This window comes from Echinops telfairi, unplaced genomic scaffold (genome assembly GCF_000313985.2).
Source record: "Echinops telfairi isolate 266 unplaced genomic scaffold, ASM31398v2 ScPeMD7_7469;HRSCAF=8507_1, whole genome shotgun sequence".
Classification (NCBI taxonomy): Eukaryota; Metazoa; Chordata; class Mammalia; order Afrosoricida; family Tenrecidae; genus Echinops; species Echinops telfairi.
Genome location: NW_022111373.1, coordinates 32,418,669 through 32,434,162, shown reverse-complemented (window position 1 = coordinate 32,434,162; position 15,494 = coordinate 32,418,669).

Here is a 15,494-nt window from a genome sequence, read left to right as displayed (position 1 = left end):
ACCAAAATATTGGCCATTCCAAACCACCCAGATGAACCTGGGAAGATACGACTGATGATCTACTCCCTAAAGGTCATGGCCTTGAAAGTGCTAAGAAGCAGTTCTACTCAGTAGCTCACCATGAGTCAGAATCAACAAATGACAGTGATTAGTGTATTTGGTACAATTAGGGATGAATGCTGCCCCCAAACAATGTGTCGACTTGGCCAGGTCATGATTCTCAATATTATGCAGTTACCCTCTATTTTTTGATTTGGTGTAATTATCTTATGTATTACAAATTTTAAACAGTATAATGTTAATGAGACAGGATGAGAAGTGGTTATTTTTGAGGCAGGATACAATCTACAAGATTCGGTTGTATCTTGTAACAATCTCTTTTGAGATAAAGGGAATCGACTACCACCAAAGAAGAAGAGCTGGGGGAAGAATACATCCTTTAGACTCACTGTCCCTGTGAGAAGAACCTCCTAGATGCAGGGGGAGGTGGATGTCAACACATGGAGATCTCCAAGGAGCGTCAGGCTCACAGATGTTAAAAGGAGACAAGGACTTTCCACTAAAGCCAAGAGGGAGAAGAATCCTCTCCCCAGAGCTGATGACCTAAATTCAGATTTTTAGCCTCTTAAACTGTGAAAGAATAAATCCAGTTTGTTAAGGACATCCACTTGTGTTATCTGTCATATGAGTTACATCAGAAAGTGTTGTTACTAGGGTTTATGTCAAACAAAATGTATTTAAACAAGTCTCTGAGACCAGTGGGTAGCTACATGCAAGTTCTCTCAGTAATATATGTATCTTAGTCTCCTTAGGTTGTTTTCAAAACAAAGTTCCTGCCAAAATAATGGCTTCGGACAGGATCTGCTACTTCAGTTAAATTCAAGGCAGAGAAATCCTCTCAGAAAGTTATGGTGATTATTATCTGGGAATGATTAAAGGGATAATCTTGATAGATTTCTTAAAAGACATAGAACAATGACCATGGATTTTAGTATGAAGAAGTTTTAAGAAGAAAAAAAAAGGAAACTGGATTCATGGGGGTGGAGGAGGCTGGAAAATTACACCCAATATTTATTTCCCCTTCGCCACAGTGCACTTGCTGGTTTGTTCTGTGAGTGAGCCAGGCCTGCCATCTGTCACTTGTCTTTCCTCTTCAAATGCTGAGGATGCCAAATGGCTGCTGTGCATCAATGGGCTCGACTGTAAGAACAATTGTGGGGATGGTACAGGACTGGGTGGTTTGTAGTTCTGTTGTACACAGAGTCGCTATGATTCAGAACTGACCCAGTGGCTCCTAACAACAACAAATCAGAGTGAAGAAGGTATAATTTCCAATAACCAAAATCAAACCCACTGTCATGTAGTAGATTTCAACTCATAGCAACTATGTGAAGCTTTGTATATAATTATGGGAGCAAACAGCCCTCATTTTTCTCTCAAGGAGCAGTGAGTTTGAGCAGCTGGCCATTGACTCTGGAGTTCATAGTCTGATGCTTACCCAACAATATCAACCAAAGCACCTTTGGGGAAGTGTTAGAAGAATTAGAGAGATGAAAACCTCACATTCAGAAGTCTACAAATCTAGACAGAGAAATAATAGCTCATATTTTGATATCTTTATTTAATAAAGATTTATATATTTTATAGTAACAATTCTTTAGCATATCCTCATTGTAGCATTAAATAACTAAAATCAATAGTTAATAAATATTTTAAATGGATGAACTGTTTCACATTATTTACTACTAACATAATCTAGCATTTGGAAATGAGGATAACACTTGAGCTTGGGCTTGATCTGTGCTCCCCCCAAAAGTTACTGTCGAGTCCTAATTCTCAGGACCCGTGAATCTGACCTCATCTGGAAATATCTTCATAGATGTAATTTGTTCAAACCAAGCCAAACCCACTTCCATAGAGTCAAGTACAGTTCATCATAATCCTAAATAGTGTTTCTAAGACTATAAGTATTTATAGAAGCAGACAGCCTCATGTTTCTTCCTGTCAATGTTCTATTTAAGCCATTGACTCTGTGGTTAATAGCCCAATGTCTAACCCATAGTGCCACCATGGTTACCATGAGGTCATGCTTGAACAGGATGCTCTCTAATCTCACAAAACAAATGGGGAAAAGGCTCAAATGGAAAGCGTCTGAAGACAAAGACACAGATTGTAGTTAGGCTGCCACAATCCTGGAGGCTGCAGAAGGAACATGGCCCGGCTGTCATCTTGATTCCAGACTCCAAAATTATGAGGGAATGAAATCTATTGTAAGCCAATTTCTGGTACTTTCCTATAATGATCTTGGGAAAACAACATAAGCAGATTTATTTTGGTTGTTTACAGCTGACAAAACTTGCATTTTTTTTTTACTCATAAAGAAATGCAAGTCACAATTCATATCATGAAATTTTTTTGGAAAATTAATATTCATTCATCTATTAAACAAATACTTCCTAGGTATTTACAATGTGCTCTCATATGTTGGTGTTTAAAATTCATCTGTGAACAAAAGAAATTCTACCCACAACAGGTTTACATTCAAAAGAGAAAGACAAGACAGGGGAGTCTCAAGATGGCGTCCAGATAAAATCACCCACCCAGTGCTCCTGTTGTTAAACCAGAAAATTAAGAGGTAAGGAGGCCAATATTGGGAGGCCAGATGCTAGAAATAGAATCCCAGTGTCCTAGGGTTTCTGGTTCAGACTTCCCCTTACAATTTTCACCATGGAGCAATTTGAAGGCTCTCTGCAACAATGATCTAAGTTCACCGCACCTGCCCAAAGGTTTTTCACATCCCTCACCAGGTCCAGTGGAAGGCATCGGCTAACCCTTCCTGTGCCTGAGATCCAAGATCTGCCAGCATGCTGTAATTTCCAGACTGTAGTCATAATCCCAGGCCCATGGAGAGCCTCTGAGAACTAGCCATGAGAGCTCACTCTGGTGCGCCCCTGTCTGCTCTGCATTCTGGGCATGCGTGCCTGCATCCCCTCCCCACCCAGGAACAGAGGGGCCACATAAACCGCCAGTTTTTACCTTCCCCCCAGCTCTACATGCAGCCTGCCAGCATGGGTAATGAAAAATAGTAAGACACTAATTTACTACAACCAGAGAGCCCCTGGGCTATATACCTGGGTCAGATCACAGAATCCCGGAGCATAGCCTAGGAAACTGCATTGGGAGTGAGCCAGTAGGGCAGCCAGAAGAACTCAAACCCAGGAAGACCCAAGCCCACTCAGTCAATCTAATTCCCCTTTCTTGTGGGACAGCAAGGCACAACCCCTATACCAGGACACCTTGAAAGCCACTGAAAAAAAAAAAAAAAGAAAGAAAACTTAAGAAAATGTGATTCGAAAGCTGTGTTCCTTTCGGTAACTTTGAATTTAAGCCAACACACAACTGGTTCATTAACAAAGTTTTAACGTAACAAAGCAAGAAAAATAACCAAGAGCTTAAAGTCCATGGCCTCAGCTCAAATCAGGTTTTACCAGTTTGGGCTTGACAAAGAATCTTTGAAAGGTTCTTCAAAGACCACACAATAGTAAGTCAGGAAAACAAGCCTTCCACATAAGACACCAGCTTGTTGAGTAAGATATTGCTATACTCCACCCCCCAGCCCAGCCTACTTGGGTAGGGGACAGGAATATACTCCACCTCCCTCCCTCCACTTGGCCACTTCCATCATCCCCATGCCCTGATTCAACAAAGGTACATTATCTCAAGATAACTAAACCAATCACAAGAATACAGCTCTCGAAGTTGTACCAGACACCAAATCATTCCCCTTGCCTGAATTTTACCCCCCCTCTGACTTCCTACAAGACAAAAAAAATAAAACATTAAACCACCAAACATTGCCCCTGTGTAATATGCAGGGTTGACAACAGAACCTGGTGAATTCACCATACTCCTCCTTTACACTAACCACCATAACCTCTGGAACCTGTAGCTTCATGTCAGCAACACACAAGCTTCTTTAACTCACCAAGTAAAAGTGCACCTTTCTAGGGAGACAGACACAGTCCCCAAGGAGACAGAGATGCTACTCAAATGCACAGCACAGCTAGCCCCAGATAGTTGTAGAGCAATAGCTTCTGAGAAAGAAAACACAGGGCTCCTTTGCCCAACACAGGAATCAGAACTCTTGACATTAGGGTTACTCAGTGACCTTCCCTGCCCCTGGAACATTAACCAAAGAACACAGGGTCCCACTGACCCTACCCAGACCACCTTCTGACCAGAAGCTGATCCTCCCAGGGGCACACACAATAATAACCAATATCTACCTTGGGACTATACATAAGGAGAGGAGAACTCAGAATTGTGCAGCAACCTACTATAAAGGAGCCTTCTGTTATAAACACAAATAATTAAAGGTCTGTACCTTCCCTTTCACAATTTACAGGGCTGATAAGGGACCCTGGAAGTTTTATTATACCCATCATGCACCCAAACCCCAAAATCTCTAGAACCTGCTTCCTACATCTTGAGAATACCTATTCCCCAGCACATTACCAACTAAACACATATCCCTGATAACCCTCTGTGCCTAAATCCCCTGAGTTGCTCTCTCTCTCAGGGCGGGCCGTGAATACTGGTCCATCTGTATATGATCAGCCTGCCCAGTGCCACCTTCAGTTCTTGCAGCAGACCTGGAGCTGCTTTTAGCAATCAGAGCCTGCAACTGGTCCATGCCTAGGTCTCCTGAGTAGCTCCCTCCCCCACTACAGCCAGTTAGTGCCAGCCTGCACTGCATGTGATTGGCCTGCCCATCACCACCCTTGATTTCTGTGATGGCCCCATCACCCTGCATGAGAGAGTCATCAACATTGCCCACCAAATAACTAGCTCCAGCTATCTAGGGAGAGTACACCTATTTGGGGGTGGGAGAGTGGGGACAAAAAATTAGTATTCAGTTACCTGAGGATAGTGTGATTTAATTATCTGCCCCTGGAAATAAGTACCCATGTAAAAATGACATAGAGAGGCAGCTCAAAGCCACAGTGCAACTGGCTACAGGTGGTCATTAGAATAATTCCTACCAGCCTCTGGAGAACAAAACATAGGACCCCTGAACTCCCAGGAAAATGACACCAAAATCCACCAAAATGCCATGCAGATAACAACCCCACATCAGCAGCCACTGCAAGAAAGCAAGAGAAACAAAACAATGTCTAAGGAGGTCCTGAGTTTGAACTACTACAGAAATAAAGCTTCAGTATGCTGCTTAGAAACATATGGGATGTGAGAGAATCAATACAGAAAAAGGATGGACAAATAGAGAGGATAGAGACCACTTACTGAAAGAAAATAGAAGTTAAGGGAAAACACAGCAGAAGCAAAGCAAATGGTAAAGTACCTTACCAACAGACTGAAAGAGGGGGAAAATCATATCAGTGACCTCAAAGATAGCCAAGCAGAATTCAACAAACATGAAAGACATATAACAAGATAATCAAAGAAGCTGAAGAAAACCTGAGAACAACGAGGGATGTTATGAAGTGAACCAATACTTGAATAACTGGGATACCAGAGCAAGGCAAAAAGAATAAATCAGCCCAGATAGTGAGGGAATTATTGGAAGAAAGCTTCCCCAATTAAATGAAGGAGAACCAAACAATCACTCAGGAAGTAGAGAGAGGGCAGCAATTAGACTGAACCTCAAGAAGAACACACCAAGGCATATTGTAGTCAAATTATTCAAATTTGAAGAAAGGGAGAAAATAATAAGCGTGTTAGAGAAAAAATTCAGTCATCTTTAAGGGTAATCAGAGAAGAATATGGTCAGAGTTATCAGCAGAAACCATGAGAAATAGGAGAGAATGGAGTAGCATAGCAGTAACTCAAGAGAATAGCAGTAACTCAAGAATCCTCTATCCCACAAAACTCTCCATCAAAGTAGAGAGAGAGGTAATGGTTTTCCCAGAGCAGGAAAATTAGAGAAGACATTTAAAAATTACAGCACTTTAAAAATTGCTAAAAATATTTCCAACTCACTTTGGTCCAAAGACCAACATCCACAGAGCACAAACATGTAACCACCACATAATGTAACACTATCCAAAAATCAGAGCACTGAAAGCAATACCCAAGACATCTTTGACCAGATGGTGAAGAAAAAGCAATAATGAACACCGCTGCACATACATAACACACTGCTAAGAAAGGAGGAAAGAAAATGTCTATAACAAAAAGTATGAGATGACAGCAAAGAATCTACAGATGTAATAACTCTGAACATCAATGGTTTGAATTCCCTTATTAAAAGACAAAGACTAGAACACTAGATTAGGAAACAAAATCCATAAATCTGCTGTCCACAAGAGAAACATCTCAAGCTCACAGACAAAAACAGGTTGAGGATCAAGGGTTAGCAGAAGGTATATCAAGTGAATGGCAATCTAAAAAAAAAGCACGAATTGCAATTCTAATCTCTGACAAAATTGATTTCAAGATTTAGGACATAACAAGAGATAAGTATGGGCATTATGTAATGCTTAAGGGATCAGTACACTACAAACCAGTAAGCACAATAAACATCTGCACCCAATGAGCGACCCGCAAAATACGTCAATCAAATCCTTCAAAAGATGAAAAAAGAAATCAAGGGATCAACAATCATAGTAGGAGAATTCAATATACTGCTCTCTGAGAAAGATAAATCAGCAGGAAAAAAGCTCAGCAAGAAGGCTACTGAACTAAACTCTATAATTAGACTAATTGACCTCATAGGCATGGTCAGAGCTCTCCACACAACTGCAAAAAAAAATCCACACTCTCTTCAAGTTCACATGGCACGTATTCAAAAATAAACCACATGCTGGGACACAAATCAAGTTTGAGCAAGTTAAACATACTGAGGTCATTCAGACTTCTTTCTCTGACCACTACACCATAAAGCTGGAAATCAACAAAAGAAAGATCAATAAAATAAGGGCAAATACTTGAAAGATGAATAACTTAGTTCTTCAAAAGGAGTGGGTATTGGCCCATATAAGAGACAAATTTAGGAACTTTCTAGAAACAGATGAGAATGAGAATAGAACATACCCAAATCTATGGGATACAGATAGGCAGTTACCAAAGGAGGCTGGGGGTAAATGCACATATGAAGAAGAAAGAGAGACTTCTGGTTACATGAAGAAAGAAGAAAGACTTCTGATGGATACCCTATCAAAAAACCTTCAGCAGTTAGAAGAGTCAATCGAATAATCCTTCTAATAGCAAAATAAAATAAATTTTAAAATCAGGGTGAAAATAAATGAGTGGGAAAACAAAACAAAAAAAAACACTGGAGAAAATCAACTCAATAAAAAACTGGTTCTTTGAAAGGATTGAAAGAATCAAGAAACTGTTGACAAACCTAACAAAAGTTAGGAAGGAGCAGACTCCAATATCCAGGTTGAATGATGAAACAGGAACTTACAATAGCCCCTAATGATATTAAAAACTAATTATACAGTACTATGAAGGACTTTAGTCCAAGGAATACAACTTGGAAGACATGGACCTCGGGGGAAAATATCCTCCTTGATTATCTCATAAAGATGTCAAGAACTTGAACAAACCCATAGCAAAAGAAGAAATAGATGAGGTTATTAAGGAAGTACCAACTAAAAAGAGACCTGGCCCAGCGGCTTCACAAGAGAATTCTACCAAGCATTCAGGGAAGAGCTGATGCCAATTCTGCACAAACTCTTCCAGAACATAGAAAAGGACGGTAATTCCCAAAAACGTTCTATGAAGCTAAATTAACACTGATACCAAAACCGGGCAAGAATCCAACAAATTAGGGGATCCAGCTTTCTTTACCACATTTGTTTATGCACCCATTTTGTCTTCCACGGTCATGTAGGGAAGGTATCATATATTGCCACATTATTAGAACAAACTGTTCTTACACTGAGGTCAGATTTAAGTAGAGGTTTAAAGTCCATCTGCTTCCTTGTTGTATACACACACACAGAGAAAAATATAATATCTCTATATTTACATATATTACCTATATTTATATCAATATATATAATTTTTACTTTCTTGTCTTCTTTTTCTTTTTTATTTCCTCTTACTCCACTATCATGTTTACTCATTGTTCACCTCTCAGTAATTCCTCTCGGATACATTTCAATTCCTCAAAAGCGACCAGGAATGCTGCAGTCAATTTTAGATCCCTTGCTATTCCCCTGTCCCTCTTGTTATTGTGTGGGGGGAGGTCAGATGCGCAGGCACTTCCCCCCCTGAAGGCAATCAGTTGCCAGACTGCTGTCTCATCCCACCACAGGGGTGGGCCTGCTCCCTGCTGCTGGGGACAATGGACAGGCTCCTGTGGGCAGAGTTCACATCCTACTGACAATGGTCTCTATCAGTTGGGCCAGGGCCAGGCCAAACCGGCTGTCCCTCCTCTTCCTATTGCATGTATGCCGCTAGACTACCCTCTTATTACTGTGTAACCTATAGTGCAGCCCCTTCCTGTGACGTATGTCTCTACCTTTAATTAGTGGTCTGGCATGCCCCCAAAAGGTATATAGGCGTGAGTCAGCAATATAGAGCTCTCGGACTCTGACCTCCATGCTGCTCACTCCCTGGTCACTTCCCTCTCTTCCCCTTCTCCCTTGTTCCCTTGCCCTCCTTCCCTTCCCGTCTCTCCACGTGGATCACCAAGCTGGGCTGAGGTGAGCAATGCTACCATGTAATATGTCTGACTGTATTATTGTATTATCTCTCATGCTCTCGATGACTTTAATATAATGCTTATATATCTCAACCGCACAATTGTGCATTACTGAATCTGAGCAGTAGTAATAGTAGTATCAGTGGGTGGGGGCTGGCCCTTCACCTCCCCAGTGCCACTTTTAATTTAATACTACATTATTGGTTCATGGCTCCCCTCTCCCTGCTCCTCCTCTCCCATGTACGCCCTAACCCCGACTGTCAGTCCTGTTGCTGTCTCCTTGGAATTGCTTAACCTCCCTATCTTATACAGATAGAAGAGAAAAGGAAAAGAAAAGAAAGAGAGAGACCATACAATGGTTCCAAGTCTAACTGTTGTCTAGACCCGGAATAGATGGCTTTCCCTCTAATAAATAGCGAGCAGGCCCTGTTATAACCCATCAGTCCAATCCCCTTTTCTTTCAGGGATCCATATCCCAGGACCCTTTTGCCTAACAGCACTTACCCCCCTTGTGGTAGTTACATAATCTGGTGTCAATTTTGGACTTGAGAGGATTAAGGGTGAAGGGGTGGAGTCTAGTCTGTCAATTAAATCACAGCTAATGAGGCCTCTGTGTGGGCATAGCTTTCTCCTGAGAATTCTGGGAAATCTGTTTTTCCCTCCTTGAAGTCAGGGGAGAGACTCACTGGTTCACTCCCTGAGAGCCACTGCAGCTAGGGAAGCCACATGGACCTTCCCTATTGTAACCAGACCTCTGAAACTAGAGAAGCCATGTGGAGACTCCTGCCAGCACTGAGATGCTTACAACACCACTGGACCCACAGGACTTCACACCCATTTGGCCTGTGATCTTCCTGTGTTCAACATAATTGCATGCGTTTCTTGAGTCTGAAAAGGGTTTTATAAATTGTTATTGGACATTTGGGCTAATATTGAACTTATGGACTTGATCTGGAGTGGGCTGGGAGATTTTCTCAATGTTAAATTGCTTTTCTATATAAAACTCTTCCTTATACACATGTGAGTGTCTATGAATTTATTTCTCTAGTCTACCCAGACTAACACATCCCTCCAGACTAACACACCCCTTTAGTCCTCAGCATTTGTGGTAAAGAGGCACACCTTTTACAAGATCCCATTTCTCTCCCTGTAGTCAGGGATGGATGAGGAGAGTGCATCACCCCCATCGCACGACACCTTAAATCATTCATGTTGGCCTCCGTGTCAATATCCTCCAACTAGGTCAGATGAGGTACCATGCGCTGCCCCGCAGTCAGAAGTCTACAATCAGGATTCCTCAGGAACTGAGGGGCTTTGCTCCCACTGCTGGTCTGTTGCATTCTCGCTTGGTTTGCCCCCAGGCAGGCTGCTCAGATGGGCCACACTCCTGGAACAGCATCTTTAGTGTCGGTCCCTGTAGCGCTGTCATCTAGGGAGCAGACATTAGGTCTTGAGCTGAGGCCAGCTCTGCAGTCCTCTCTTCAAGGCCTGGTGCAGAAGAATGAGGTCTACTCTCTCCCTCCTTCCCCTGTGGACACATAAACAATACCCTCCTTATGGGTGGATTAGTGCCCTGGTGCCTTGGTGTCATTTTTCCCCCCCACCCTTCTGTGGGTCATAAAGGTATAGGAAGAGGTGGGGGAAGATGTTTTTCAGCACAGATGCTACCTGCATCTTTTTTCTGATAATGTATGTATCATTGGGTATGGCCTGGCTCTTGCTAGGGGATAGTCCAGGAACTGCCCTTCATTGTTCACCACCACACAGTTCAAAAGCACAAGGAATTGGAAACAGCCTAAATTTCCATCAATAGATGAATGGATTAAAAACTTGGGTAGATACACATAGTGGAGTACTACACATGCCTACAAAGCAGTGGTGAAAAGATGAAGCACCTACTCTCCTGGAATGAGTAGGAGGATTTTATGAGTCCACTGCAGAACAGGCATAGGGGAAAATGTACATATCACACAGTTTGAGCAATTGAAATGTATCCGAGAGGAATTACTGAGAGTTGAACAATGGGTAAACATGATAGTGGAGTAGGAGAAAGAAAAAGAAGACAAGAAAGTAAAAATTATATATATTGATATAAATATAGGTATATATATGTAAATATATAAAGATATTATATTTTTCTGTGTGTGTGTGTGTGTGTGTGTATACAACAAGGAAGCGGATGGACTTTAAGCCTCTACTTAAATCTGACCTCAGTGTAAGAACAGTTTGTTCTAATAATGTGGCAATGTATGATACTCACCTTCCCTACATGACCGTTGAAGACAAAATGGGTGCATAAACAAATGTAGTGAAGAAAGCTGGATGGTACCCAGCTATTAAAAGATATATCAAATAAAATAAAAGATATAGCAACTGGAGAATAAATAAAAAATAAACATATAGCATCTTGGCTCTTAAAAGCTTGAAGTTAAACAAGTGGTCATCTAGCAGAGATGCAACAAAGCCCACATGGAAAAAGCACACACACCAGCCTGAGTGATCATGAGGTTGACAGGAACAGGTATCATAAGTTCAAAAACAAGCAATCAAATGGATGTGAAGGAGCATATACAAAATGGAGACAGAAAACCCACCTGTAAGATAATTGGCGGTCCCTCACAGAAGGGCCACGTGGAAGGGATGATATATCCAAGGTGCAGTATAGCACTGAGGAAACGCATAACAATCCTCAAGTTCTTTAATATTTCCTCCCCTTACTATTATAATCTTAGTTTTACCTCGTTAATTTTGTTATACAAATGTTCATTTGTATAATTAAGATCATTCAATGCATGAAATCCAAGATAGATAAACCCTTCAGAAACAGTAATAGGAGTAATGATTCCCTGAGGGTATAAGAAGGGGGTTGGGACAGGTGGGGAAGAGGGAACTGATAACAGTGATGACTGTATAACCCCACTCAAGGGTAACAAATAACAGAATTGTAGGTGAACAGATGCATTGAATGATGTTAGATACAGAAAAAAATTAATAATAATGATAATATATAATATAATAGTAAGGGTTCCTGGGGGTAGTGTGTGGGAGGGAGGGCATAAAGGGGAGCTGATATCAGAGTTCAAGAAAAACGAAACTGTTTTGAAACTGATGGTGGCAGCAGTTGTACAATTATGCTTGATCTAATTGGATTATGGATTGTTATATCTGTAAGAGCTCCCAATAAAATGATTTTTTCAAAAAGAAGAGGAAGGCAACAAATACTAAATCTAATAAATATGTAAGTAATATGGCCTGCTAATTGTTGTTGTTAAGTTCCAGTGAGTCCGTTCTGACCCATAGCAACCCTATGCACAACAGAATGAAATACTGCCCGGTCCTGTACCATCCTCACAATGGTTCCTGTTCATGAGCCCATTGTTGCAGTCACTTTATCAATCCATCTCCACAGGGGCCTTCCACTCTTTTGGGGTCCCTCTCTTTTGCAAAGCATTACGTTCTACTCCAGGGACTAGTCTCTCTTGACAACATATCCAAAGTACAGGAGACAAAGTCTAGCCATCCTTGCTTCCAAGGAGTGCTCTGGCCATACTTCTTCCAAGACAGTGTTCTTTTAGCTGTTCGTGTTACTTTCAAGATTGTCCAGAACCACAATTTAGATGTATCACTTTTTCTTTGATGGTCTTTATTCAACGTCCAACTTTCACATGCATGTGAGGTGATTGAAAATACTATGACTTGAGTCACATGCACCTTAGTCCTCAAAGTAACATCCTTGGTTTTTTATACACTAAAGAGTTCTTGTGCTGCGTATTTGTCTAATGTAGTATGTCTTTAGATCTCTTGACTGCTGCTTCCATGAGCATTGATTGTGGATCCAAGTAAGACAAAAGTCTTAACAACTTCAACCTTTCCTTCATGTATCATAGTGTAATCTATTGGTCCTGTTGTGAGGATTTGAGTCTTCTTTACATTGATTTGTAATCTCTACTGAAGGCTGTAGTCCTTGATCTTCATAATTAAGTGCCTGAACTCCTCCTTACTATCAGCAAGAAAAGTTGTGCCATCTGCACATCACAAGTGTCAATAAGCAACAGAATATGCTAGAAATATAATAATAATTATATCAAAAGAAAGGAGCTCAGGTGACACGTGGTTAAGACCTTTGTTGATAACTAAAAGGTAATTAGTTCAACCCCATCAGCTATTCAGGAAGATTACAATCTCAGAAACCCTCTGGACAGTTACACTCAATCCTGCAGGTTTGCTATAGGTTAGTTTGGGTTTGGGTGTTAGATGCCAAAAGAAAAATAATCATCCAAAGCAAGAAGGATCAGAAGTGCTAGGGGATGTCAGGCTGTTGGTTTCTTGAAGAGTATGCAGGGAGAGAGCTCACTGAGGTGAAATTTGATAGAAGGTGATAGAATTGTTGTTAGGCTCATCCAGCTGGTTCCAACTCATAGTGGTAAAAGAGAACAAAACAGCACCTGGTCCGGCATCATCCTCACAGTTGTTCCTATATTTTAACCCATTATTGCAGCCACTGTGTCAATCCATCTTGTAGAGGGTCTTCTCCTTTTGGTTCCTTGTCTACTTTACCAAGTATAATGTCCACTTCCAAGGGCTGTCTCTCCTGACAGCACATCCAAAGTACGTGAGACAAAGTCTAGTCATTCTTGCTTCTAAAGAGCATTCTGGCTGTACTTCTTACAAAACCAGACTTACTTTTTCTTTTGGAAGTCCATGGTATTTCAATATTTTTCACGAGCTCCATAATTCAAATGCAAAAATATGCATCTATTCTTCTTTAGTCTTCCTTATTCAATGTCCAACTTTCACATGCATATGAGACAACTGAAAAATACAATGGTTTGAGTCAGACGCACCTTAGCCCTCAAGGTAACATCTTTGCTTTTCAACACTGTAAACAGGTCTTGTGCAGCAGATTTACCAAAGCAATGTGCTGTTTGATCTCTTAACCACTGCTTTCATGAACACTGATTGATCCAAGCAAGACAAAATCCTTGACAACTTCAACATTTTCTCCATTTATTGTGACGTTACCTATTGGTCCAGTTGTGAAGATTCTGGTTTTCTTTACATTGAGTTTTAATTCAAACCAAAGGCCACAATCATTTATCTTCTTCAGCAAGTGCCTCAAGTCCTCCTCACTTTCAGCAAGCAAGGTTGTGTCATCTGCATGTCACAGTTTGTTAATAAGCCTTCCTTCGCATAATCCATCTTCCTTGATTGTTTGTTGAGCATACAGATTGAACAAGTGTGGTGGCATAGTAGGTTTCATGTTGCATTGTAAACCACAAGGTTAGCAATTCAAAACCACCAGCCATTCCAGGGGAGAAAGATGAGGGAGGCTATCTAATCCCAAGAGTTACAATCTGGGAAACCCACATGGGGCAATTCTAGTCCATACTACTATGAATCAGAATTAACTTGATGGCCATAAAATAATAGAATTAGGCATGCAAATCTCAAGAGGATGAATGTTTTAGGCAGAGAAAACATAATGTCACAAACCATAAGGTAGCAATTTCCCTGCTATATTTAAGTAGTAGCAAAGATATCTCTGTGGTGTAGTGGGAAAAGAGATAAGTAGATGTCAAGGAACAAGGAGGACAGGGCATGCAGGACCACGTGGCCACTGTAAGGATTCCTACTTTTACTCCAAAGGAAGTGAGACAGGGTTCAGAGCAGAGACTGCTGTGTTGGGCATAAACTGAAGAGGCCAAGTGTAGAAGTAGGCAGATCAGGACCATGTATTGCAGTGGTCCAGGTGGCTGTAATGGTAGCTAAGGGAAACATGGTGGGGGTGACAAGAAGTGGCCCAGATGTAGATACATTTTGAAGGGAGCAACAATATGATTTCTTTTGAACTGGTTACAGAACATAAAAGAGATAGCACAAAAGTTTTGAACCTAGGAAACTTCGGGGGTGATGTGCCAATTATCTAAGATAGGCAATTCTACAGTTGGAGCAAAATTTTGGTACAAACATCCAATGATCAATTCTAGATCTATTGTAAGAAGCTAAAATTTGGGAAAGAGATATGGACTGAATATGCTAATATATTAGCTCTCATATACATGAGCCCAACGTCTTGTTTATTAAGAAGTTAAGGGATAGAAGATAAACCAAAAAGAGACTGAAAATTAATAAGCAGTAAAGTAGTCAAAAAACAAAATTGAGAAGAGTATTTTGTAAGTAAAGGGAAGAATCAATAAACAAGAAAGCCATGATCAACCATATCACAGGTTGCTGACATGTCAAGTAAGATGGGGATTAAGTGAAAGCAGTTTTAATAGAATTATGAGAGTAAACCCCTGAAAAAAGAAAATGTAACAAAGAAGGTGGGGTCAGAGAGTGGAGGCATTGTAAAATAAACTCCTTTGAGGAGTTGTCCTGCAGTGAACTGGGACAGCAGTAAGACCAAAAGAATGTTTCATAAGGTGGAAGAAATAATATGTTTACAAATTCTGTGGAGTGAGATTTCTTAATATGGCTCTTCTATTCGTGTCTCTGTAACTCCCACCAAATGGAGTGGGACTATGCAGAGATGACATTTGTAGCACTAGTAGACGGGATTGATCCGTTCTAGTTCCCTCTCCCTGGCTGTAAGACTAAGCCATCGCAAAAGCAGGAGCAGAGAGGAATCCCAGGACCATGGGAAGAGGAGCCAGCAATGCAGCGTATTTGAGACATCTGTGTGAAACAGAGGAGCCTGAGACTAGAAGCCCCAGGGAACAGAACGGAGAAGCAAGGCAGAGACTGTGAGACTCCACAGAGGCAGAGCCTAGCTGAGAGGTTAAGGCAGGGGTCCTCAAACTTTTTAAACAGGGAGCCAGTTCAC